Here is a 26,097-nt window from a genome sequence, read left to right as displayed (position 1 = left end):
ACTAAGCCTGAAGGTGACATACATTACTTCTACTCACATTCTAGAGACAAGAACTCATTTAAGTGGACTTTCCTAATGCAAGGGAGGTGGAAAATACAACCTAACTCTGTGCCTAGGAAGAAGAGGGAATTTTTAGTGTACATCTAGCCACCCTGTGCAACAAACCAAGTTGGAAAACAATTTAGCACTAAAACTGAATGTGCACATATATACTCTATGACCTAGCAATTCTATTCCTAGATGGAAATGCCTGTACATGTATATACCACTAGACACTGTAAGAAACTCACTAAAGTATTGTTCATAATAGTAGAAACAAAAACAAGGATAAAACAATTCATCACATATTCATAACTAGCTATGAAAATAAACGTGCTACAGAGCAATGCAAATGAATCTTAAAAGTAGATCTTAAGAAGAACACATAAAATATACTGCTTTTATACTGTTCAAAAATAAATAAATAGAGTATGTGGGTGTGTGTGTTGTCACTTCAGTCATGTTCAACATTTTGCAACCCTGTGGACTATAGCCTGCCAGGTTCCTCTGTCCATAGGATTCTCCAGGCAAGAATACTGGAGTGGGTTACCATGCCCTCCTTCAGATTATCTTCCCAATCCAAGGATCGAACCTGCCTCCCTTATGTCTCCTGCATTGGCAGATGGGTTCTTTACCCCTAGTGCCACCTGGGAAGCCCCAATAGAGTATATTACTTAAGTATAGATATATATGTAAAATGTATTTTAAATTAAAAAATAACAGTCACAAAATTCAGTATAGTGTTTACATTTAGAAGGTGACAAAATGAGGGATGTGCTGAGAAAGGTTTATTTACACTGGGAGTTTCCACTATATTGGTAAAATTTTATTTCTTGGGCTGGTATTTATACCACTGTTTGGTCCATATAACAATATTTTATGTCTACTCTCTAATGGAAGACAATAAATTTTTATTAAATGGATTAAGGAGATTACAGAACAGTATTTTATGGAGAATAACTTCAATGTTTTCAAATATTCAAATAACCCTATTTCTTTCCTTATTTATTAACCAAAATACATTGTCTTGATTACCTAGAGAACTATTCAAGAAACTACTGGTCATCACATAAACATGGTGAAGAATTCAGAGTTTATTTTAAAACTTTTAGCAGTTAACCATCCAATTACTTCCCCAATTATATGACCATTCAGTAAATTCTAACTGACAGCCGCGTGGAAGTCTCAATGCTCTTCCTGAATTGTGATCACAGTGGTTATTTTTTGAAACTACAGAAGTAGTAACAATGAACAATTAAGCGGGGAAGACATATAGCTCTAAGCAAGATTAAAGTACATGCAAAGGAAGAAATACTTGTATTCTGCGCTCCTGAGTAAAAGTGGGAGAAAGGAGGAGTTGTTTTCCACAGAATGATATCCAGAGGAATTCCAATGAATTCTGTCAGGGCAAGAAGTGGGATTAGGATGTTAAGAAGCTATTAAATCCTTTTCTCCCAGCATTGTTTAAAGTGTAGCTTCACTGTCTGATTATAAATCAACAGTATATTTTTTTTAAATATTGATGCTACAGAATTATGGAAAATTTTCCATGTATACTGCACATTTTAAATATTCTATCTCTGACTAACTTTGTGACAAACCTTAACAATATCAGGTATCATTTTTGTACTGCAAGATGATAACTTATACTGAAACCTTGAAAACACTGACTACTTGTAAAGAAAATTCATCTGACTAGATGAAAACTGAGATACCCAATATTAACTGAGGTAATGGAAAACAGTTTTATTTCAGTAATTCAAATTCTATGCATATCATAAAAAATGCTATAAATTCAATCCAAAGAAGAGATTTACCGTGGGAGTAATAACAGTAAGAGGCAATGAGGTTTGGAGAAGAGAAATTAGATGGGGCTTAAGAAGCAGGCACAAGAAGAAATACCATCATTTAAAGAAGCTCCTATCTGGAAAGAAAGCAAGAGAAGATAGGCTCAAGCACAATGATAACAGTAGGAATATTTGGCTCTGGACCAAGAAATATCCCAATTAATGCCACTTGGGACTAGGGGCAAATCAAACTCATGAAAACAAAGGCACGTACAGTGTAACGACAAAATAAAGAATGACCAAAAGGAAATAACAGATAATCTCAATGCTACCTCAAGAAGTGACCAGTATTTTCATGAATTTTTGACACTGACAGATTAAAGTAGAGAATGGGAATTGAGAGGGAAAAAAAGGTAAATTATACAACTGATGATGCTACAGTTGCAGGTCAAATGATTAATCATATATAATAAACAGATAAAAGCTGTGTGTAAGTTACAAGATATACAAATTAACAAAGTCTTATTTAAAATATGTAGTACCTTTTAGTCATCACTAAGCCTCCAACTTGTGGGGCTTTCCATTTGCCCTATTACCCCCACTATGTAAAGCATTTCAAATCTTATATATAAGAGCTTAAATCTGATACCTGCCATAAATTCTTCCCAGACAATAGTCTTAAATACCCTCTCACTTTGAAATTCTACAGTTTTCATTGTCTTTGTTACAATACATACTAACTATACATATGTGATGGTTAGAGATGATTAACCAGTAATTTCATGTCTGATATCTTCAAATATTAAACTTCACACTATAACGTTTATAATAAAAGTATGCTGGTTTCACCAAGTAGAATAAAATTCCTTAATAAGAAAGTACTGTATTTTATGCCTCAGAGTAAAATATTAGAATATTATAGTACAGTATATAGTAACTTTTATCCTATTGAATACCTCTTGAGACTTATCTACATATCATTCATCATATTCTACCTGTCCACTTTCTGTATTTCTACATCACTGTCAAAATTAACAACATTATTCTCATGGCACCAGACTGCCAATTCAGACAAAATTAGTGTATCTCTCTTAAATGTGTCTCCAACATTAAATCACAAAGTTCTGTCAATTCTCTCATCAGTTGCTAAGAGATCTGGGGATTCTCTATGTACAAATCTTTGCCAAAGTTCTCACATAATGTACATGGGCTTATAAACCACTTTAGTCCATTATACACACAGAACAGTACCTTAAGAAATGTTTTTTATTTACTTACTTTCCTCTTAATTATTCCTCACAGTTTTTTGTAATTTCCCAGCTAAAAAATATAAAATGTATATTCAAGGCTTTGCCCCCATCTTTTCTTCTCTCAGCTTCTCATAAGGCTTTAATATTCTACTCACTGGGATTATCCCCCAACTCTATACATATGCATAGCCATACACTTTCTTCAAAATTTGATCAAAATTTCTATTCTTTAAGAATACTTGCCTTCAACCCCATTCTGATCATTGTTTCTTGAAAATTTTCTATTATGTATTATGTTATACTTGTTCATATGCTTTGTTTTCCCATGCTGCACTGACATAAAAATTCTATTATACAAATATATTCCTAGCCACAATCATGGATGTTTCTTTTTAATTTTAACTTGATATTTCTTACACTAATTTCAATTTTTATAGCTAATTTATGAAAATACTAAGGAATCTTTTTCCCCCACTAAAACTAATTACTTACGTGGTACCTATATGGTAAATTTTATGTGTCAACTTGGCTAAGCCACAGTGTCCAGATATACAAACACCAGTCTAGATGTCGCTGTGAAGGGTTTGTTTGTGTGGGTTTTTTTCCATGACATTAACATTTAAATCAGGAGACTGAATAAAGCAAGTGACCCTCTGTAACATGGGTAGTTCCTCAATCAATTTATTCATTTAAAAACATATACTGTCTGCTGCGTGCTATCATACATTCTGAAGATACAAAGTTGATCTAGCTTCCTCTCCTCAAGGACTTGGGAGTTGGGGCAGTCTAGTTGAAGAAACAAATAATTAAAATAACATAACAAATATTATAAGGTTATGAGCTCAAGATACTATTAATGGGAGCACAGGGAAGGGACTCATATATTAACTGAAGCTCCTGCATCAATTGAATCTTAACTGCCTATTAATGAAAATATCATTCATCATAGAGTCACCCTTGGAAACCAATTATATACCTTAAAAATACAGAAATAAAGTAAAAACATTTTAAAAGAACAGAATGTGAAAACAAGCACAATATAAATACAACATTGTTACTATTCCTTTGGAGTGATTACTTTATAAGAACTGGCTAAGGAATCTTAAAAGAGTAAGATTTAGAATGTTGAAGAATCTTGATCTCCAGTTTAAAAGGCCAAACTGATTAACTCGAATTGGAAAGACACACCAATCTCACAGTTCATAAATCTCAAGCATACTATGTAAAATAAACATTGTAAAATGGGATTAGTCTTTCAATCTTTGAAATGCATATTAAATCATAAAATCCTTATTTTGAAAGCACCTTAAGTATACATGAAGAGTGACTGAAATTTAAGTTCATTTAAGGATACTTCCAATTAATTTGCCACACACTTGCCATACACTTTTTCCCACACTTACAACTATGCTACCATATATTACCAAGTAATACAAAAATTCAGGATCTATGTTCATAATGTAAAATATGACCACTAAATTTAAACATTAAAAAATTAACTTAAGAATAATAGTTAAATCTTTATCAGACAGTGTAAAATGGTAAACGAAACAAAATCTTTTCTCTCCCCCTGCGTTGGTCTTATATTTAAACAAGGAGATCTCCTTAACTACCAGTAGTCTGAGAATTTATAATATTTCACTACTCTATCAGATTGGTGTTCTAGTGACCATTACATAAAATGGCTATCAATGTTATTGTACAATATTTTTTTCTTTGAGTTAGTAATTAGAAAGGAAAGCATCTTCCAACATTAATTAAACTGGTGGTATTATTAAATGAACACAATCTCATATTTTATCACAAGTATTCTTTATCAACTAGTTAAACCTATATTCCCACAGTGAGCACATAATAAACATCTGTAAAATGAATGAACAAAATGTTCACAGGCCTGAGATTTCTTGGTCTGAAGTCTCACGATCTTGCGCCTATATTTTCATACGAACACTGCTTTTTTATGAAGACTCAGAGATTTTCCTTTGGGACTTTAGGGGCCCTCCATATATAGCTCCTCTAAGAAACTACATAAAGAGTATCATACTAATGTTTCATGAAACAACCGGAGCAAATTATGAGAGAGCTCTATTGCACCTATAAAAGGTTTGTATTCGAATATCTTGCTGCCAAGTTGAAAGTTCAACAACCTTTCTGCATAGGCTGGAAGGTTAAAAAAAGTCCTAAGAAATCTATCAGGATGTCACAAGAGCCCTAGGGGAACCCACGTTAATTAAACAAGGATTTAACTACAATATCTTTGAGTAAGCCACTTAACTTCTAGGAGCTTCCATTTCCTCACCTATGAAAAATAGCCAAGATTCTACAGAAAGCGAAGCAAATTTACCTTCACTATTCCTTTGGAAGGCAAGAAGCTTCTAGAAGCCTTATTAAAAAATGCTTTTTGACTTTGGGTGATAGATAGCTTTGAGACTTCAATAAAAAGACAGACACTTTACCTCAAAATAATTTTCACAAGGACAAAACTTTGTATATAGTATCAGAAAGTTTAATGACCCTCTGAAGTTGTCCAAGGAACACGTTATAAATTTCTGTTCTGTAAATTTATACAGAATTCAATAAACTGGGGACATGTTAATAAGTTTGGAGGGGAAAAAAAGCACTTTGTACCTAAATCTTTTGGTTTTTTTTAAACAAATGAAATTTACTTTAAATTTCAAGTAACAGCAAAGAGGAATCAACTACTTCTATGACTATCAAAGAGAAACCTGGTTTTGAAGAACTGAAAACTACTAGCTTAGATAATTAAGCTATGCTAATAAGTCAAGAGTTCCAGATTAACTGACACCCAAAACCATTATGATTATATCTCAATCTCAATTCTAATGAACCAACTATAATAAAAATATTTACTTAGGAATTCCAAATTTAAACATAGCTGTTCCTTTTGATTTTTTATTTGGACAACCCATTTGGAGATAGGCCTTCACAATGGCTTAAATTTCTGAAAGATTAAATAGCAATCAAGTATTTTGAGTTTAATGGTTTCATCACATCCTAATTTAGAATTAAAATAGGTTAAGTCTATTAAGCTGCAACTTAAATTTGCTCATTATTTTACATTGCTAAGAAAAAAAATTAACTTTTCCAATGTAAAAAGAAAGAAAGTAGAGAGGCCTGACTTAGCACACAGAGGGAAAAAAGAAACAATTATACAGTTCTGTAGAGATTAATTAAATACATGCATCTAATACTGGTGTTAAGGTTTTACAAATCATCTTCAGAATAAGCCAAAAGGATACTAATATCTGCTCTTACAGCAGAGGTTCCAATGTAGTTTTGTGTGTGTGTGCATGCTGCTGTTAGGATTTCTCCTGTCTAAAATGGGTCCCTGGGGAACTAGCAAGGAGAAATTCTATTATTATTTTCTGATGCAATAAAGGGAGAGGCCTTTCTAGTACTGAATTTAAGGAAAATACGTAATGACTCTGCCCCAGTTGTTATGGCAATATCCCTATCAGGAATATAAAAGTAAAATGGCTACAATTTCTGGCCTATTCCTTTTTTGTATTTTTAGTTAAACAATATTTAATTTTCTTAAAGGAAGATTTTTTCATTAGATCATGAAGTCATAAATTAAACTGTTTTATTATAAATTACAGTTTGTACAATTCACAAAAGAAAAATATTTAAACTCAATTACATACTCCACTTATAGCAACAGGGATTCTTGCTTCTACAATGTTTTACTTACAAATTACTGAGGAATTAACTGTGTTTACTTGAATAACTTGCATATTTCCCAGCAAATATCTGGAACTTAATTTACAGTCATCTTTACAAGCCTAATTTATCTTCTAGAGTCTTCTGTTTATCAAAAATTGGTACACTTACTAAAAATGATAACCAGTAGCAAAGTTAAATTAGAATCTAGATTTAGCACTTCTCTCCTCTTTGGTTGTTTCTTTAGATTTCTAAAAAGATTTCTTAGAGCTGCAGATATATGGGTGAGGGTAGTCTTCATATGTAAATGCCTCTATGCAAGACAGCAGGAAATTAGTCAAAAAATCAGAGCTTTATTCCCAGGATTTGCAACTAACCTGCTTTTGTGACATCAGATACAGGAAAACTTCTTAGGAACTCGATTTCTGGAGTCTGTAAAATAAGGATATTGGAGCAGATGATCTCCAAGTTCATTTCCAATTAACATGTGTTAAGTTTACATTTATGGAAGTGTAGGAAACAGAATTGGAGTTAAGTCCATTTGAGACTACAGACACGGCTGTGTATGTAGGAACAGAAGATGGCAAAGAAATGTCGAAAACAAAATACAAAGATCACATTTAATGTTTCCTCTCACAAGTTAGGTTTGGGCTTATGACTGAAAATGGCCAGAGAGCCCACCACTTTTATCCAAATCTTCAGCATCGTCCCTTCAAGATGCCACTATTCTAATATCCACAGGAGTGCAGCCTATGAGTGTGTTTCCTCTCAATATAACCCTTCCCATACCTGGTCCAAGAACTGATCCAGCTCATCTAGATCAGGGGTTAGCAGATTTTTCTGTAAAAGGCCAGACAGCAAATACATCAGGTTTTAAGGCTATCCAGTCTCTGTACAGGATTCTGTACTCAATTCTGCCTTCAACATGCAGAAGCAATCACAGACTACACAAAACTGAATGGGCATGGTGGCTATGTTCTAATAAAACTTTACTGAAAACAGACTGTAGGTAGGATCTGGCTCACAGACTGTAGTCTGCCAACTCCTGGTCTAGATCACACCAAGAAATAAGATGGTATAAATCAGCTATTCTAAATTTTTCAGAGTCCTTTCACAGTCTAGAGTAAGAAACAGCATAATACAGTAGAAACTACTAATGCAGATACTTCGTGTGTGTGTGTAACTCAGTTGTGTTTGACTCTTTGCAATCCCATGGACTGTAGCCTGCCAGGCTCCTCTTCCATGAGACTGCCAGGTAAGAATACTGGAATTGGTTGCCATTTCCTCAGTTCAGTTCCTACTCCAGGGGATCTTCCCAGTTCAGGGACTGAACCCATGTCTCTTGGGTCTCCAGCATTGGCAAGTGGTTTCTTTACTACTGTGCCACCTGGGAAGCTTCAGATGTACACACTAGATGCTTAATAAATATAGATTTCCTTTCTCTTCTCAACACCACCATCCCTCAAAATTTACTTCTAGAAATCACGTATTTTGGCCCTCTCACAAGAGGTGGTCCTTGGTCCTGACAAATATGCTCCTGGTACTCCTATACCACTGGAGAAGGGATAGGCTACCCACTTCAATATTCTTGAGCTTTCCTTGCGGGTCAGCTGGTAAAGAATCCGCCTGCAGTGCAGGAGACCTGGGTTTTATCTCTGGGTTGGGAAGATCCCCTGGAGAAGGGAAAGGCTACCCACTCCAGTATTCTGGCCCAGAGAATTCCATGGACTGTGTAGTCCATGGGGTGGCAAAAAGTCGGACACAACTGAGAGACTTTCACTTCACCATTGTACCAAGATTTTGGTACTCCTTCACTCCTCCCCTTACCCACCCTGTTAATCCAAAGCTGCAACTTCATAACCTTACCCATCTGGGCCTCAAATGTCAGTATTACTTCACTCACTACTGGCCCTGGGGAGGTGTAAAGAAATAGAGGAGAGAAGAGGGTAGAGAGGGAGGAGATTCAGGTGGAGGGCAGGTGAGTGGTAGCATTACCTCCCTTTCCTGACTCTAAAAAGGAGCCAGGTGCTAGCCTACTGTTAATTTAAATGAAAACATGGTCTACTTTGGTGGGAATAAAGAACATTTCACTTTATGTGAAGTGCTCCCCACTGAAAGAAATCAGTTCCAACAGAAGGAAAAAACCACAGTCAGCTTTTTTCTTTTGCTTTTATCTAGATCACTCTACCTCCAGCTGTGAAACTGACTAATGTTTTCAAAGCTCCAAGGAGCTTACTAGTAACCATGGTTACTGCTTCAAAACAGTACAAAAAAAGTAGGAGGGGATAGCAATTTGAGGAGAAAAACAGTTTTCCTGATTTTCATCAAATGAAGCTAGGTAAAGTAACAAGAGATAGATAGACTGATGGCTGGACAACAGCCTCAAGACTGTTATTGAGGTGCTTAATCGCTTAGCCCCACAGATCGAGTCCTCAATGGATCAATTTATCTTATCCAAGAGTGGTCCCCAAAAGCTAATTCAGTCCTTTACAATGAACAGTATCTTATAAACTCAACTAATATCCTTGCCAGGAAGTCAGTGAATTTGCTTTCCAGCAGAGCAGTTTACTTGGGAAAAACAAATTAAAAGCATAAGCTTCCTTAGAAGTATTTGATTTGAGACTAAGAAGGTACCTATAGCTTTAATATAAAGCTGCCCAACTTATTCTTCTTAACCTTTGCTAGTCAAAAGGTTTTCATCAAATGTTTCTCTTTTCAAACTTCTTAGCAACCTTCTCAAGTTAATTAATTCATACATATACAGTGTCTATCATGTTTCAGGCACTGTATAAGACAACTGGATACATCACAACAAAGATGCCTTTATGAAACTTACAACCTAACAGAGAAAAGAGACATTAAATACACAATTGTAAATTCTGTTAATGTGCTATGAAGGAAAAAATAAAACCTAAATGGTATTTACTGGGATATCAAGAAAAATATTCCAAATAGTAATAATGGGAGCCACCTTCACTGAGCCTTCACCAAGTGCCAGGCAGTGTGCATTCTTAAGTTAATATGCTTTGTCTCATACATGTCTCAGAATGATCTATAAGAAAGGTAGAATTATTCTTCTTGTGCAGAGGAAGAAGCTGATGCCTGGGAGATCAGGTCACTTGCCTACATATACCTAATTTCTGATTCCCTTTTCTTACCCATAATCACACATCTTTCCTACCACATATCCAAATATCAATATTAACTATTAAATTTTACTCAGGAGTTCTCACCTCTTGTTCCATCTCTACAAATAACTGACCCTGGGCTTAAATCAAGTCATTTCACCTTTTGGTCATTTCCCAAAATAAGACAGAATTAGATGATACTAAGGTTTTCCTAGCTTTTGAACTCTACAGTTTTATGATTACATAAATTTTTTCCATATCAGCAGTTATACCTATCATATTTTATGGATCATATGGTATAATTTAGGCAAGTATCTAAATATGAACAATTCATTAGTTAATCATTCCACAAATAATCACTGGTCACCTCTGTTCCAGGTACTCTTCTAGGTGTTAGAAATACAGTAGTAGGCAAAACAGTTAAAAATCCCTGCCATGGTGGCACTTACAATTTAGTGAGAGGAGAGAGATGATAAATAAAACAAGTAAATAATGTAGTCTGTTAGAATACGGTAAGTACTATGGAGAAAAATAAATCAGGGAAGGAGTATAGGAAGTGCTAATTTCCCCAAGCCTCTTAGGAGCAGGAATTTGTTAGGCACTAAGGCAAATAAAGATAAGCACTACCTGAGTCCCTGCCCTTGACCTGATCCACCCAAGTAAATACAAATATGAGGAATTTTAGAAAAAACAAATAAACAAAGTACCATGGGAACACACAGGAAAGAGCCACAAAGCACAAGCAACCGAGTTGCAAACTGGATTTTGCTTTCTTACACAGACACAAAAACAGAAAGAAAAAAAATCATGTAAAAAAGAATATTAGCTCTATATTTTAAAATCATGTTTCAAATTTTTACAAAACCTTACTAATAAATGTTTTTTAAAGATAGGAAAAAATACAGACAGATTATTTTCCTGTTTGGGAAAACTATTATTAAGATACAAACTGATCCAAAAATCACAGGCTTAATATAAATCAAATAAAAACTAAAGTATGTTTTAGTATGTTTTAGAAATATAATCATATACCAGAATAAAAGGGTAAGAGTAAATGTATAAGGAAAAACAAGGAAATTTTTAAAAAGAAGAGTAATGAGGGTAGATATACCTTAATGATTAGGAAAACAGTTATATTTTCTCCCATTTGCATTTCCTTCTACTAACTTTTCTACTGCTCTACAAGTAGCAACCACTTCCTTAGAGAAGTTTAGATACATAAAAAAATAATATTTAACATTTGCCTTTTGAGTTAAAGAAAGGATTCTGCAGCAAGGTAAGTCTTGAAAGTCTGGTTTTCCCAAAGAAAGATTTTTTTTTTACACTAATGTTTTCTGACCAAGCTTGAAAGACTCAGAGTGCAGTTTCTTTCACTTTGGAGAGCAGATATCTCTTTTGCTCATGATAGCTAGAACATAATGCCTACTACCTAGGGTAGAAGGAGGATAAAACCGAGAGACTGCAAATTAAAGCCTCAAATTCCTGATTCTGGGGCTTCCCTGGTGGCTCAGTGTAGAATCTACCTGCCAATGGAGGAGACATGGGTTCGATCACAGGAAGACCCCACATGCTGCAGAGTAACTAAGCCCATGGGCCACAATTGTTGAGCCTGTGCTCTTGAGCCCCAGAGCTGAAACTACTGAGCCCACGTGTCAGAACTACTAAAGCCCGCATGCCCTAGGGTCTGTGCGCCCCAACAAGAGAACCACTGCAATGAGAAGCCCGTGCATTGCAGCTAGAGAATAGCCCCCGACTCAAGGCAACTAGAGAAAGCCTCCACAGCAACGAAGATTCAGCACAGCCAAAAAAAAAAAATAAAATAAAAAATCCTGATTCTGGCCAAAGGACTGTGGGATAAAGACATTAAAAGACTGAGACAGGAGAAGCAAGTGATCAGACCAGGACTTCCTTTACCCAGTCCAGGTTGAGGCTGCAAAAGAAAAAGAATGTCTGAAAGATCAAGGAAATCTGGGAGTTAGAATGGTTTCTGCTCTGCTTCTTGTTGAGTAAGTGCAAAGTCACAGCCTTCCAGAAACATCTTGTGTACCCCCACTGCCCACCTCCACCAAGCCATTATCTCCCCTCATACACACCCTGGGCTCCCCAGGGGGCACTAGCGGTAAACAACCTGTCAGCACATGCAGGAGACACAAGAGAACTTGATCCCTGGGTGGGGAAGATCCCCTGGAGAAGGAAATGGCAACCCTCTCCAGTATTCTTGCCTGGGAAATTCCGCAGTCAGAAGAGACTGAAGGCTATAGTCCAAGGGGGCAGGGGGGAGGGGCCAAAGAGTCGAACACAACTGAGCTACTGAGCACATACACACCCAGCACAAGCTGAAGAACGCCACACCAGAGCACATGCATAGCAGCCCGATCCGACAGAGGAAGGGTGTGAGACCTGCTCTGGGTCTCCTTTTTCTCCTATGTGCCATAAAAGGCTCTGGGAAATTCCTAAGTGCTCTAAACTAGTGCAGAAAGGTAACTTAAGATGCTGATTTTAAGTTTGCCGAAAGAGGTCCCTGTAACAGGGGCAAAGCGGCTCCACAACAGAGGCCTGGCAAAAGAGACCACCTGGCTAGTGAGTCGATGGGAATCCCAAACCAGACCTCAGGTTATCCATGCTGCTGCTGCTGCTAAGTCACTTCAGTCGTATCCGACTCTGTGTGACCGCACAGACGGCAGTCCACCAGGCTCCCCCGTCCCTGGGATTCTCCAGGCAAGAACACTGGAGTGGGTTGCCATTTCCTTCTCCAATGCATGAAAATGAAAAGTGAAAGTGAAGTCGCTCAGTCGTGTCCGACTCTTAGCAACCCCATGGACCACAGCCTACCAGGCTCCTCCATCCATGGGATTTTCCAGGCAAGAGTACTGGAGTGGGGTGCCATTGCCTTCTCCAGTTATCCATGACACCTGGGCAAATGGCAATAGATCCTGGGAACCAAGAGAACAGATCTAGAGTAACATTAGCTGTAAACTTCAGCTTCAGACATCTGAAGAATACTCTAGGACAGTGCTGGTAGCACCACAGTAGTCACAGTTCCAGGAAATAGCCTGACCAGTTACCTTAAAGGAGAGACCAGTAAGAAACCAGAGAAAACAGCACATGGACTTGATGGTTCTGGTACCCTACCATGACTACAAGGTCACACAAGCATCCATAAACCCAGATTTCATTGTGGGAAAGCGAGAGAAAAGAGATGATACCTAACTGACTAGTATTCAAACAGAGACTGAAATATCCGAAGAGATCAATTCAAATTACTAGACATGACTTAGTTTACCAGCTTGGAATAACACGGGTACTCTTCCTCCAGTTACCCAGTAGCCAGGGTTCATCAAAAGGAAGACAGGACTTTTAGAAAAATAGAGAAGCTATATTTTCTTCATATACCTGAGTCAGCAAGAATAAGTTATGATCCTGCTACCGACTTTATGATGTTTGTTTTATGTAAGAATTCAAAAGAAACACTTCTTGGCATACTAGAAATCAACATCACTTTAAAAGTAATGATGGATTTCCAGTTCAAGATGGCAGACTGAGTATCCACTTCTTCTCCTCAAACACCTCATGTCAAGCCACAGAATAACTAAGTGAAAAATCACCGAAGATAACCAATAAAAACTCTGATGATAAACGGTAAATGCTGACCACAGCATTTACTGTGAGTCTAAAGTCTTTGTTAGAGGACTTATAGTATGAACTTTGAGTTGGAGATAATAGGTTAGGGACAATCTCAATAGACTGTGATCGAGGGAGACAACGCAGAACTAATCAGAACTCTCCCTGTAGATAAATCCCTTCCTTATAGCAGAGGCTTCCCTCATAGCTCAGTTGGTAAAGAATCCACCTACAAAGAATCCACAGGAGACCCTGGTTCAATTCCTGGGTTGGGAAGATCCCCTGGAGAAGGGATAGGCTACCCACTCCAGTATTCTTGGCTTCCCTTGTGGCTCAGCTGGTAAACAATTTTCCTGCAATGTGGGAGACCTGGGTTCAATCCCTGGGTTAGGAAGATGCCCTGGAGAAGGGAAAGGCTACCCACTCCAGTATTCTGACCTGGAGAATTCCATGGACTGTATAGGCCATGGGGTTGCAAAGAGTCGGACATGACTGAGCGACTTTCACTTTCACTTACGGCAGAAGTTTGTTAGCCTTGTCTTTGCAATTGCAGAAAAAAGAAAAAAGGAACTCTACATCCCATTTACCACAGCAAGTGGGAAACCAACTGGCAGAGTCATGTGGTCAGTGATAATATTCAGTGGAGAATACAATTTTCTGGAGAGGAGAACTGACCTTTATAGAATTACACCAGTTACCAAGATGTTACCAGCATCAGAATTATCTAAACTGTTTAAATGCTCCACCCAGACATACTGAATCAGATGTTTTGAGAATAAGGCTAGGAATCTGCATTTAAACTTGGTCCCCAAGTGACCGTTACATATACGGAAGTGGGACAAACACTGGTTTAGACCTTCATTTAAAAATACTATAAAGAAGAATAGCCAAGAACTGATGCTTTCAAACTGTGGTGGTGGTGAAGACTCTTGAGAGTACCCTGGACTGCAGGGAGACCTAACCAGTCAATCGCAAAGGAAATCAACCCTGAATATTCACTGGAAGAACTGATGCTGAAGCTGAAGCTCCAATACTTTGGCCACCTGATGTGAAGAGCAGACACACTAGAAAAGACCCTGGTGCTGGGAAAGATTGAAGGCGGGAGAAGTGGGTGACAGAGGATAGGATGGTTGGATGACATCATCAACTCAATGGAGATGAGTTTGAGCAAACCCTGGGAGACAGTGACGGACAAGGAAACCTGGTGTCCTGCAGTCCTTGGTGTCGCAAAGAGTCAGACACGACTGAGCAACTGAACAAGAGCAAGCCAAGAATCATCAGCTACTTGATAAAAACTAAAAGAGGCACTAAGGTGAAAAAGCAAAGGCACAAAGACCCATAAAAAAGAAAGTAAGGCAACAAAAAGAAATCAAATGTTCTTTAACTGGTATCTTCAGAGAGATTCAGGACAATATATCCATAAAATAAGAAAACTGTCGTAAAATGTAGTAACCAAGGAAAAAGAAAGAATTTTTAGAAAAACAAAAATTATTTTCAAAATGAAATATCTTGACTTTCAGTGAAGGCCAAGATGGAGTAAAAGCCCATTATAACTCTCCCACTGATTACAATTAGTAAAAAACTCTGGAGAGAATCCTAAAAGCAGCTACCTGAGAACTCTGAAAAATAAACAATGGCAGGCAAACTGGGGAGGGAAGTCAAAACGTGAAGAACAATCAATCTTGCAGTGAGTTCATGCTATTTTAAAAATCCTTTCTTGTTTATCACTTTGACATGAGGGTGGGTCGAGTCCCAGAATTACACAGCAGGTGCACACAGCAACAACTGTAAAAGAAACTCCCTCTTTCTCACTGGAATAAAAGGGGCTTCTGCAAGCTGGGAAGTGTAAATGTTTGGGATGGGGAGTTCCCAGCTCCTTTTCTTTTTTTTCTCTGCTCACCTGCTCTGAAGCCAGTACAAGTCATAAAGCTGTACAAGTGAGGCAGGAAACCTAAAGGCCTAAGAGAAAACTGGCTCCAATCTCCTGAGAAACTAGAAAAAGGAAGCAGGGTGGCATGAAGAGTATTGTGGTTGGGGAAGGCAGCCTCATTTCTCCTTTTTACCCCCTTATTCCTTCAACCGAGGAGGGCTCTGGGGGGTGTAACTGTGCAACACTGAAGCGTGGCGGGCTGGAGGGGTGCGGGTGGGCACCACTACCGAGAGAAAGAAAACTCTGAGTTCTAGTGAGAAAGCCAGGGAAAGACTCCTGGGAGCCAGAGAACATAAGGAAAGTCCCCAGGAGTACAGAGACAGAAGATTCCACTAAGGTGCATAAGTATAGATAATAAAGAGATATTAGTTTCTGCTCAAATCAAGACAAACATTTTTAAAAGTCTAGGAAGAGAAAACTTAAAAGTTACTTTAAATAATATAACATTAAAAGAGTATGATAAACACATAGCAATACAGAATAAGATCAAATGAACATTTTACAGACAAATACATATATAAATATATGGGAATTTTTTATATGATAAAGGTAGACTTCAAACAGTGGGTAACCAAAGAAACATTCAATAAATGCTACCCAAATGAATTACCTAATTTAGAAGAAAAAAGTTAGATTTCTATATAGCATCATTAAAAAAATTCTGAAAGATTAAACAAAAAATATTTATGCAGATGATCAACAGGCACAAGAAAAGATGCTCAATACTGCTAATTATTAGAGAAATGCAAATTAAAACTACAGTGAGGTATCACCTCACACCAGTCAGAATGGCCATCATCAAAACATCTACAAATAACAAATGCTGGAGGGGGTGTGGAGACAAGGGAAACTTCCTACACTATTGCTGAAAATGTAAACTGGTGTAGCATCTATGGAGAAGAGTATAGAGGTTCTCTAAAGCACTAAAAGGGCTTCCCTCATAGCTCAGTTGGTAAAGAATCTGCCTGCAATGCAGCAGACTTGTGTTCAATTCCTGGGTTGGGAAGATCCCCTGGAGAAGGAAATGGCAACCCACTCCAGTATTCTTGCCTGGAGAATCCCATGGACAGAGGAGCCTGGTTGGCTACAGTCCCTGGGGTCGCAAGAGTCAGACACGACTGAGTGACTTTCACTACTACTACTAAAGAACTAAAAATAGAATTACCATAAGTTCAGTTCAGTCACTCAGTCGTGTCCCACTCTCTGTGACCCCATGGACTGCAGCACGCCAGGCCTCTCTGTCCGTCACCAACTCCCAGAGCTTACTCAAACTCATGTCCACTGAGTTGGTGATGCATCTCATCCTCTGTTGTCCCCTTCTCATCCCGCCTTCAATCTTTCTCAGCATCAGGGTCTTTTCAAATGAGTTGGTTCTTGCAACCAGGTGGCCAAAGTATTGGGAATTTCAGCTTCAGCATCAGTCCTTCCAATGAAGGTACAGGACTGATTTCCTTTAGGATGGACTGGATGGATCTCCTTGCTGTCCAAGGGACTCTCAAGAGTCTTCTAAAACACCATAGGTCAAAAACATCAATTCTTCAGATCTCAGCTTTCTTTACAGTACAACTCTCACATCCATACATGACTACCAGAAAAACCATAGCTTTGACTAGATGGACCTTTGTGGGCAAAGTAATGTCTCTGCTTTTTAATATGCTGTCTAGATTGGTCATAACTTTCCTTCCAAGGAGTAAAGTGTCTTTTAATTTCATGGCTGCAGTCATCATCTGCAGTGATTTTGGAGCTCAAAGAAATAGTCTGTCACTGTTTCCCCATCTATTTGCCATGAAGTGATGGGACCGGATGCAATGATCTTAGTTTTCTGAATGTTGAGTTTTAAGTCAACTTTTTCACTCTCCTCTTTCACTTTCATCAACAGGCTCTTTAGTTCTTCTTCGCTTTCTGTCATAAGTGTGGTATCATCTGCATATCTGACATTATTGATATTTCTCCCTGCAATCTTGATTCCAGCTTGTGCTTCATCCAGTCCAGCATTTCTCATGTACTCTGCATATAAGTTAAATAAGCAGGGTGACGATATACAACTTTGACATACTACTTTCCCAATATGGAACCAGTCTGTTGTTCCACGTCTGTTCTTAACTCTTGCTTCTTGACCTGCATACAGATTACTCAGGAGGCAGGTCAGGTGATCTGGTATTCCCATCTCTTTAAGAATTTTCCACAATTTGTTGCAATCCACAGAGTCAAATGCTTCGGCATAGTCAGTAAAGCAGAAATAGATATTTTTCTGGAACTCTCTTGCTTTTTTGATGACCCAACAGATATTGGCAATTTGATCTCTGGTTCCTCTGCCTTTTCTAAATCCAGCTTGAACAACTGGAAGTTCACGGTTCACGTACTGTTGAAGCCTGGCTTGGAGAATTTTGAGCATTACTTTGATAGCATGTGAGATGAGTGCAATTGTGCGGTAGTTTGAACATTCTTTAGCATTGCCTTTCTTTGGGATTGGAATGAAAACTGACCTTTTCCAGTCCAATGCACTAAACAGCAATATTGCATAGGAACCTGGAATGTTAGGTTCATGAATCAAGGCAAACTGGAAGTGGTCAAACAGGAGATGGCAAGTGTGAACATTGACATTTTAGGAATCAGTGAACTAAAATGGACTGGAATGGGTAAATTTAACTCAGATTACCATTATATCTACTACTGTGGGCAAGAATCCCTTAGAAGAAATGGAGTAGCCCTTATAGTCAACAAAACTGTCTGAAATGCAGTACTTGGATGCAATCTCAAAAACGAAAGAATGATCTCTGTTCGTTTCCAAGGCAAACCATTCAATATCACAGTAACTCAAGTCTATGCCCTGACCAGTAATGCTGAAGAAGCTGAAGTTGAACAGTTCTATAAAAACCTACAAGACCTTCTAGAACTAACACCCAAAAAAGATGCCCTTTTCATTATAGGGGACTGGAATGCAAAAGTAGGAAGTCAAGCAATACCTGGAGTAACAGGCAAATTTGGCCTTGGAGTACAGAATGAATGCCCTTAGCAGGGCAAAGGCTAATAGAGTTTTGCCAAGAGAACATAACGGTCATAGCAAACACACTCTTCCAACAACACAAGAGAAGACACTACACATGGACATCACCCGATGGTCAATACCGAAATCAGATTGATTATATTCTTTGCAGCCAAAGATGGAGAAGCTCTATACAGTCAGCAAAAACAAGACCGGGAGCTGACTGTGGCTCAGATCATGAACTCCTTATTGCCAAATTCAGACTTAAATTGAAGAAAGTAGGGAAAACCACTAGACTATTCAGGTATGACCTAAATCAAATCCCTTATGATTATACAGTGGAAGTGACAAATAGATTCAAGGTATTAGATCTGATAGACAGAGTGCCTGAAGAACTATGGATGGAGGTTTGTGACACTGTACAGAAGGCAGGGATCAAGACCATCCCCCAAAAAAAGAAATGCAAAAAGGCAAAATGGTTCCATATGGTAATGGTTGTATATTACCATATGATCCTGCAATTCCATTTCTGGACAAAACTAATTCAAAAAGATACATGCACCCCAGTGTTCACTGCAGCACCTTTTACAACAGCCAAGACATGAAAGCAACCTAAATGTCCATCAAAAGAGGAATGGATAAAGAAGATGTGGTACACAGATACAATGGAATACTATTCAGCCATAAAAAGAATAAAATAATGCCATTTGCAGCAACATGGATGAACCTAGAGATTATCATACTAAGTGAAGTCAGAGAAAGATGAATAGCATCTTATATCAATGTAAAAAAAATTATACGAGCTTATTTAAAAACAGAATAATAAACGAGCTTATTATTGAAACATAGAAACAGATTTGCAGACACAGAAAACAAATTTATGGTTACTAGAGGGTATAGCATGGTGGGGGACATGGATAAATTAGGAGTCTGGGATTAACAGATGCACATTACTATATATAAAATAAAAACCAAGGACCTACTATATAGCACAGGAAACTATAATATTCAATGTCTTGTAATAACCTATAATGGAAAAGAATCTGAAAATAAATGTATATACCCATATACATATCAGTTTAAGAAACAATGGTGTGGGGGAAAACTCAATGTGATAACATGGTGAAAAGGCATGCTCATTTCCTGACAGTGAGGAAAAGACAACTCTACCTTATAAGGAAGCAATTTGACAGTAAGTACCAAGAACCTTAGAGAATGCTGATGCCCCCTGAAACACTGTCACAATTTAGAAAGCCGTCAGTTCTACACTTGCATTTCATAGCTACACGACTGGATAAGCCACACACCACTTTGAGCACCGGTTTCTTCATTATTAAATATGAATACAAGCCACTAATTCTCAGGGCTCTTGTGATATTTATTAATAAAAGAGCAACAAAGCAAGTAAAAGTGTCTTAAAAACTATAGAGCAGACACTTGACCCAAGGCCTGTGAACTCTGGGGGATTTCAGAAGGTCCTCAAACTCTCTGAATATCTATGAATGTTTGTGAAAAGTGACAACAGCTTTATGCAAACCTTCCAAGGGGCTCCCGATCCAAAAGAAAACTGAGAAGCTCCATAAGCAAAGAGCAAAATCAAAGTTGAGAACATGCTCTCCATTCAATGTGTCCAGCTTGATGCAGGGCGCATAACAGGTCCAAATCAGGAATTCACTAGAAAAATCCAGGTAGTATTTAAGATGATATTAAACTTACCCAACTTATTTCTAAACCCCTCAGAGCAGGATTTAGTGATTTCTTAGCATATTAATTCAATCTCTGATGTAGCTGTAAGAGAACCTGAAATCAGGAGAATAATTAAACAGTCAGTTGGAGCTATCTGGATCAACTGCATGAAGTTAATGTAATCTACTAAGAAAACTCGAAGTGGGGGTGGTAGTGGCAGTAAATAAATTTAATATATTTAAAGTACTATCCTTTATTTATTAAGATATACATAATTAATACATAAGCCTTCTTGGGACTTCATCTTTAAGCAAACAAAAACCAGAGATTTTATGTATATACTTTTAATAAAATGGGATATAGAAAATTGTTGCTCTTCCTCCAAAATAATTAAGACTAAAAGATTAATTCTAAAACTTCTATTTCTAGATGGTAAGTCATACTTTCATTAAAAAAAATTTAAAGCCCTAAAAGTGAGGCACACTGATAAAATTCTACTCAATCAACAGATGGCAAACAGACTAAAAGGTACTTTAATTATATTGAAAATTAAACAATTAAGAATTTAAAGTACTTAAGGTCTTCCAGAATAGATAATATTTTTCCCTGTTCTTCCCACTAAGTAAAACTAAAAAGTCTGGACAACAAATATTGATATAACAAACATAAGTAGACTCTAAAGGTGGAGAGAAGGTGGATCAGTTAGAAATCACCAGATCTAAGGAAAACAACACGGTGGTGAGTTCTATGGGTTTTCTTTTGTGCCACATATGCTCTAGACTTGGAGCTGAGGAAGCTTGAAACCTAGAAATATCAACAGGCCCAGACCCTTCAAAACAATCAACCAAATAAAAAAAATCCTGTTCTCCCCAGCCAAAAGATCAGGAAAGAACCAATCTAGACAAAAAGCTGTTATACCCAGACAAACCTCACAGAACAAAACTGTGGACCAAGCTCTACCAGCAAAGGTCAAGTGGAGAACCTAGCCTTCTAAGGACCTTTTCCAAGCTGTAACAAGGTAACCCACACTCCCTACCACAGTGGTGTCAGAGAAGGCCATTTGGGAGTTGGTCCTTACCAAGTGACAATGAGACCTTCTTCCTGCTGGTGTCAGTGAAGACCACATGGAGAGCCAGGGTGTCCACCTGGCAGTAAGAAGGTGTACTTCCCTCTCCTTGGTACAGGCTAGTGTCAGAAGAGGCCCAGTGGAGTCGGGCCTTTTGCCACTGTCCAACAGTAAAAAGGCCCCTGTGGAGGACATGTGGGGAGCAGGGCTGAGGCAAACCAGCCCCTCCCAGCTGGGGAAGTCAGTGGAGGCCAGACTTCCCATCTCTGAGCAGCAGTAGTGAGGAATCTCCCACAAACTTGAGAGTCAACAAAGGCAGAGTGAGGCACTTGGACTTTTATTCCCACTAGGCAGTAAAGTGGCAAAGCACTCCCCTCCTTCCCATGCCGGAGTAGTGCCAGAAGAAGCCAGCTAAATCAGAATGCTTAAATAAGATCCAGTGTCTCAGAACATAATATCCAAAATGTCCAGGTATCAAATAAAAATCACTCATCACAACGAGAAATCTCATAACTCTCATCACAACAAGAAGCATGTCAAACTGAATGAAAAAAGACAGTTCACAGGCACCAGTTACCTGATAACGGAAGCCCTGGCGTCACAGTGGTAAAGAATCCGCCTGCCAACGCAGGAGACCCGAGTTTGATCCCTGGGTCAGGAAGATCGCCTGGAAAAGGAAACGGCAACCCACTCCAGTATTGTTGCCTGGGAAATCCTATGGACAGAGGAGCCTGGCAGGCTACAGTCCATGGGTTCACAAAGAGTTGGACATGACTTTGCAACTACACACACACACAATATTTATTGAACATTATTAATACTATGTGCTTAGCTAATGCTATAAACATATTATACATATTAACTGTACCCTTACCATAATTCTATGAAGCAGTTACTAATTACTGTTATTAGTCCCATTTTACACAGATGAAAAGCAAGGAATATAGAGATTAGATTAGAGATTAAAACCCCTGAGGTTGCCCAGCTTCATAAAGTTACTGAGAAGCAGATTCTGGATTAAAATCCTGATGGCCCCACTACTGACATAATGTTTGAAGTGACATTATAAAAATATCTCCGAGAGCAACTATGCACATGAGTGAAACAAATAAAAAACAGGGAGTCTCAATTAAGAAAAAAAATACACCAAAAAAAAAAAAATGTCAGAACTGAAAACATGCAATAACTGAAATGAAAAACTCAACAGGTGAGAACAACAGTAGAATGGAGAGGACAGAGGGAAGAATCACTGAACTGGATGATAGAACAGAAGAAACTACCCAACCCAAACAATAGAGGGAAAACACTGAAAAATAAAACAAAATAAAACAGAGCCTTGGGGACCTGTGGAACTACAACAAAAGACTTATATCCCATGTCTTCTGAGCCCCAAAAAGAGAGAAAAAAGGGTAAGACTGAAAAAGTTCACTAAGAAACAAAAGCTTGTAACTTCTCAAGCTTAGAAAAACACACAAGTTTATAGAAACTAAGTGAATCCTAAACAAGGTAAGTTCAAAATAATCCACACCAAGAGAGTTTACAGTTAAGCTTCTGAAAACTAAGGACAAAGAAAATATAATGAAAATAGCCAGAGAGAAACAATGCTTTACCTATAGGAAAAAAAAAATTCAAATGACAGATTTCTCATCTGAAAAAAAAAGGGATGAAGGAAGTGGCACTGAAGTCCACATCTGATCATCTGTGGTTACATATGTGTTTTTCTCTCGTTCATAACTCTTGGCATGCCTGGAATTTGGAGACTGAATGTCAGATATTGCATAATAAAAATTGTAGAGGTTGTGTCTGATATCTTTTTCAATAGATCTTCTTTAGTTCCTGGTTGGTAATGGGACCTAATTCCATTTAATCAGACATTAAGCTAATCTGAAGACAATTTTCAATCATATTGAGACCGATGAACATGCACCCAATGGTCACAGCAGCATTATTTACAATAGCCAAGATATGGAAACAACCTCAGTGTCTATCAACAGAAGAATGAACAAAGAAGATGTGATGCATATATATATACACACATACACACAACACACTATGGAATACTACTCAGCCATAAAAAAGAATGAAATTTTGCCATTTGTAACATGGATGGACTTGGAGTGCATTATGCTAAGTGAAATAAGTCAAGACACAGGAAGACAAATACTGTATGACATCACTTTTATGTGGAATTTAAAAAATAAAACTGCTGAATATAACAAAAAAAGTAGATACATATATAGAGAACAAATTAGTGGTTATAAGTAGAGACAGGGAAGTGGGGAGGGGCAGAGACTTAAGAGGCACAAGTTATTACAGCTGGGACTTTCCTAATGGTACAGTGGATAAGAATCCACCTGCCAATTCAGGGGACATAGGTTCAATCTCTAGTCTAGGAGGATTCCACATTATGCAGAGCAACTATGCCCGTGTGCCACCACTACTGAGCCCAAGCTCTAGAATCCAAGAGTCACAACTACTGAGCCTGAATGTTGCAACTACTGAAGTCTGCACACCTACAGCCTGTGCTCTGCAACAAGACAAGCTACTGCACTGAGAAGTCCACACACTGTCACAAAGGGCAGCCCTCGCTCGCTGCAATTAGAGAAAACCCATGTGCAGCAACAAAGACCCAGGGCAACCAAGAATGAAATGAAATAAATAAATAATTGTTTTAAAAACTACAAATATTGGGACTTTACTGGTAGCCTAATGGTTAAGATTCTGTGCTCCCAACGCAGGGGTCACGGGTTCAATCCCTGGTCAGGAAACCAGATCCCACATGCTGCAGCGAAGACCCGGCACACCCAAATAAATAAGACCCGGCACACCCAAATAAATAAATAAATATTTTTTAAATGTACAACACAGGGAATATAGCTGTTATAATAACTATAAAGGGAGTATAACCTTTAAAAATTGTGAATCACTATATTATACTGTATAATATAATGTACATGAACTACATACAATTCAATTAAAAAAATAAAAAGACCTGGTCTTCTCTGGTTTAGACTTACTGTTACAATATAGTTATTTATAGATCTCAACTGTAAGCCTAGGATATCTACCAGGATTCTTCTATTTCTTTAGTACCATGAAACTGCTGAAAATTCTGCTTAGCTTCTCAACTTCTTAGTAGCCACCAGTGGTTCAACTTTTCTGCCTATTGGCTTGTGCAGTTTAGCAATCTGCAAAAACTTCTGGTGGAAACATGGTTCAGACTTTTGGCTCTCCTTCTCTGTGTTTATATTCTCTTTAGGATCTTGGTCATTCAAGCCCTAGATGTCTTGTAATCCTGAAGTCCAACAGTCTCTCCACCCTTTAAGACTGCCAAAAGTTCCCCTAAATTTCTGTTTCTTAGCAACCACTATATGTTCAACTCCTCGCTCTTGGTGGTATCATCTACAAAATGGTGATAACTTTCATAAATATAGATTATTTATGTGTCTTTTCCATTGATAAAATTCAAAATCCCAAAATAAAAACTTTTAGCAACATAGGAACAAAAAATGAACTTCCCTACTTTGTTAAAATCTATCAGAAGTCAAGAGTAAACATTGTATCAATACTTAGGAATAAAGTAACAAATGAATTTTCATGTATGTTAAAAACAAATACTGAGGGAAATCACATGAACTATTCAACACAGTATTAGAAGACTTAGTCAATGCAACAAACCAAGGAAAAGTTATATTAATTCTAGAAAGGAACAGACTCCCCAAAAGTCATTATTTGCATATAACATGAAAACTTCTCCTTATAAAACTCAAAAGAGAATATAAAACTCATAGAATTCATATCAGTTCTCAGTATGATGCCAAGAAATAAAAAGATAGATCCCTATCCTTGTAAAAATTACATTCCAGATTTGGAGAGACAGTAAGGAACACAGGTAGTAACAATACACATAATAAATAGGTAAATTATCAAGTCTGTGAAAAGGTGACAAATGCTGTGAAAATGTAAAGTAAAATAAAGGAGGGAACGGGGAAATCAGAACCAGAAACAGGTAGACTATGATTTGTTTTAAAGAAATCAGAACCACTCCATTCCAGAAAAGACAAAAATAAAAATCACCTAGAAATAAAAAAAAAAATCTGTGGAATATGAGTAAGGTCTTCAAGTAGAAAACAAAGTTTTCAAAAGTGAACCTTATCTGGATCATAATTCAAACAAGTAAATAATAAAAAAAAAATGGAAGAAATGTTTCTCACATTAAATGTTTCTGACATTAAAACAATTTAAATTTTGAATACTGACTCAATATTCAAAGATATTAAAGAATTATTGTTAATTTTCAAGTGTGATTTGTTGTTCACTCACTCAGTTGTGTCCAACCATTTGCAATCCCATGAACTGCAGCACACCAGGCTTCCCTGTCCCTTACTATCTCCCAGAGTTTGCCCAAACTCATGTCCATTGAGTGGATGATGCCATCCAACCATCTGATCCTCTGTCACCCCATTCTCCTCATGCCTTCAATCTTTCCCAATCAGGTCTTTTCCAATGAGATGGCTCTTTGCATCACATGGCCAAAGTATTGGTGCTTCAGCTTCAGCTTCAGTCCTTCCAACGAATATTCAGGGAATGGTATTACAATTCCATTTTTCTTAAAAAAACAAAAACACCTTATATTTTTCCAGGAACACATGGAATATTTACAGCTCAAATGACTCAGTATCTGGATTTGTTTCAAAATGTGAGAGGAGATAAAGTGAATGAAAGTACAGATAAAACAAGACTAATAACTCTTGAAGGTGAGTAGTTCATTCTTCTATTTTGTCTACTTTGGCATTAAGTTTGAAATTTTCCTTAGGAAACATTTAAAGTTCATATACCATATGGTTCTGCAATTCCACTTCTTTTTATCTTAAAGCAACTATCATGCAGGTACATGAGAAAGTACATACAAGATACTCCTGA

The 26,097-nt window shown here is 37.6% G+C and overlaps 1 protein-coding gene across 11 annotated transcripts in view; it reads right to left on the bottom strand.

Moving 5' to 3' along the window:
• NCOA1 (nuclear receptor coactivator 1) overlaps nt 1-26,097 on the bottom strand; it is a 204,812-nt gene that overhangs the window by 115,449 nt on the left and 63,266 nt on the right. For 2 of the 11 annotated variants that reach the window (XM_043917311.1, XM_043917314.1), the window contains exon 3: nt 7,135-7,189. The exons of 6 other annotated variants lie outside the window; for them this stretch is intronic. The gene's annotated coding sequence lies outside the window, so the exon portion shown is untranslated. Of the gene's footprint in view, nt 1-7,134; nt 7,190-20,138; nt 20,223-21,186; nt 21,336-26,097 lie in introns of those variants that run through there. 3 more of the 11 variants (XM_043917316.1, XM_043917315.1, XM_043917317.1) reach the window with 3 other exon arrangements.

Source organism: Cervus elaphus, chromosome 11, assembly GCF_910594005.1.
Source record: "Cervus elaphus chromosome 11, mCerEla1.1, whole genome shotgun sequence".
Lineage (NCBI taxonomy): Eukaryota > Metazoa > Chordata > Mammalia > Artiodactyla > Cervidae > Cervus > Cervus elaphus.
The sequence above is the reverse complement of the archived record's forward strand: the minus strand, read 5'-3'. Positions and strand labels throughout refer to the sequence as shown.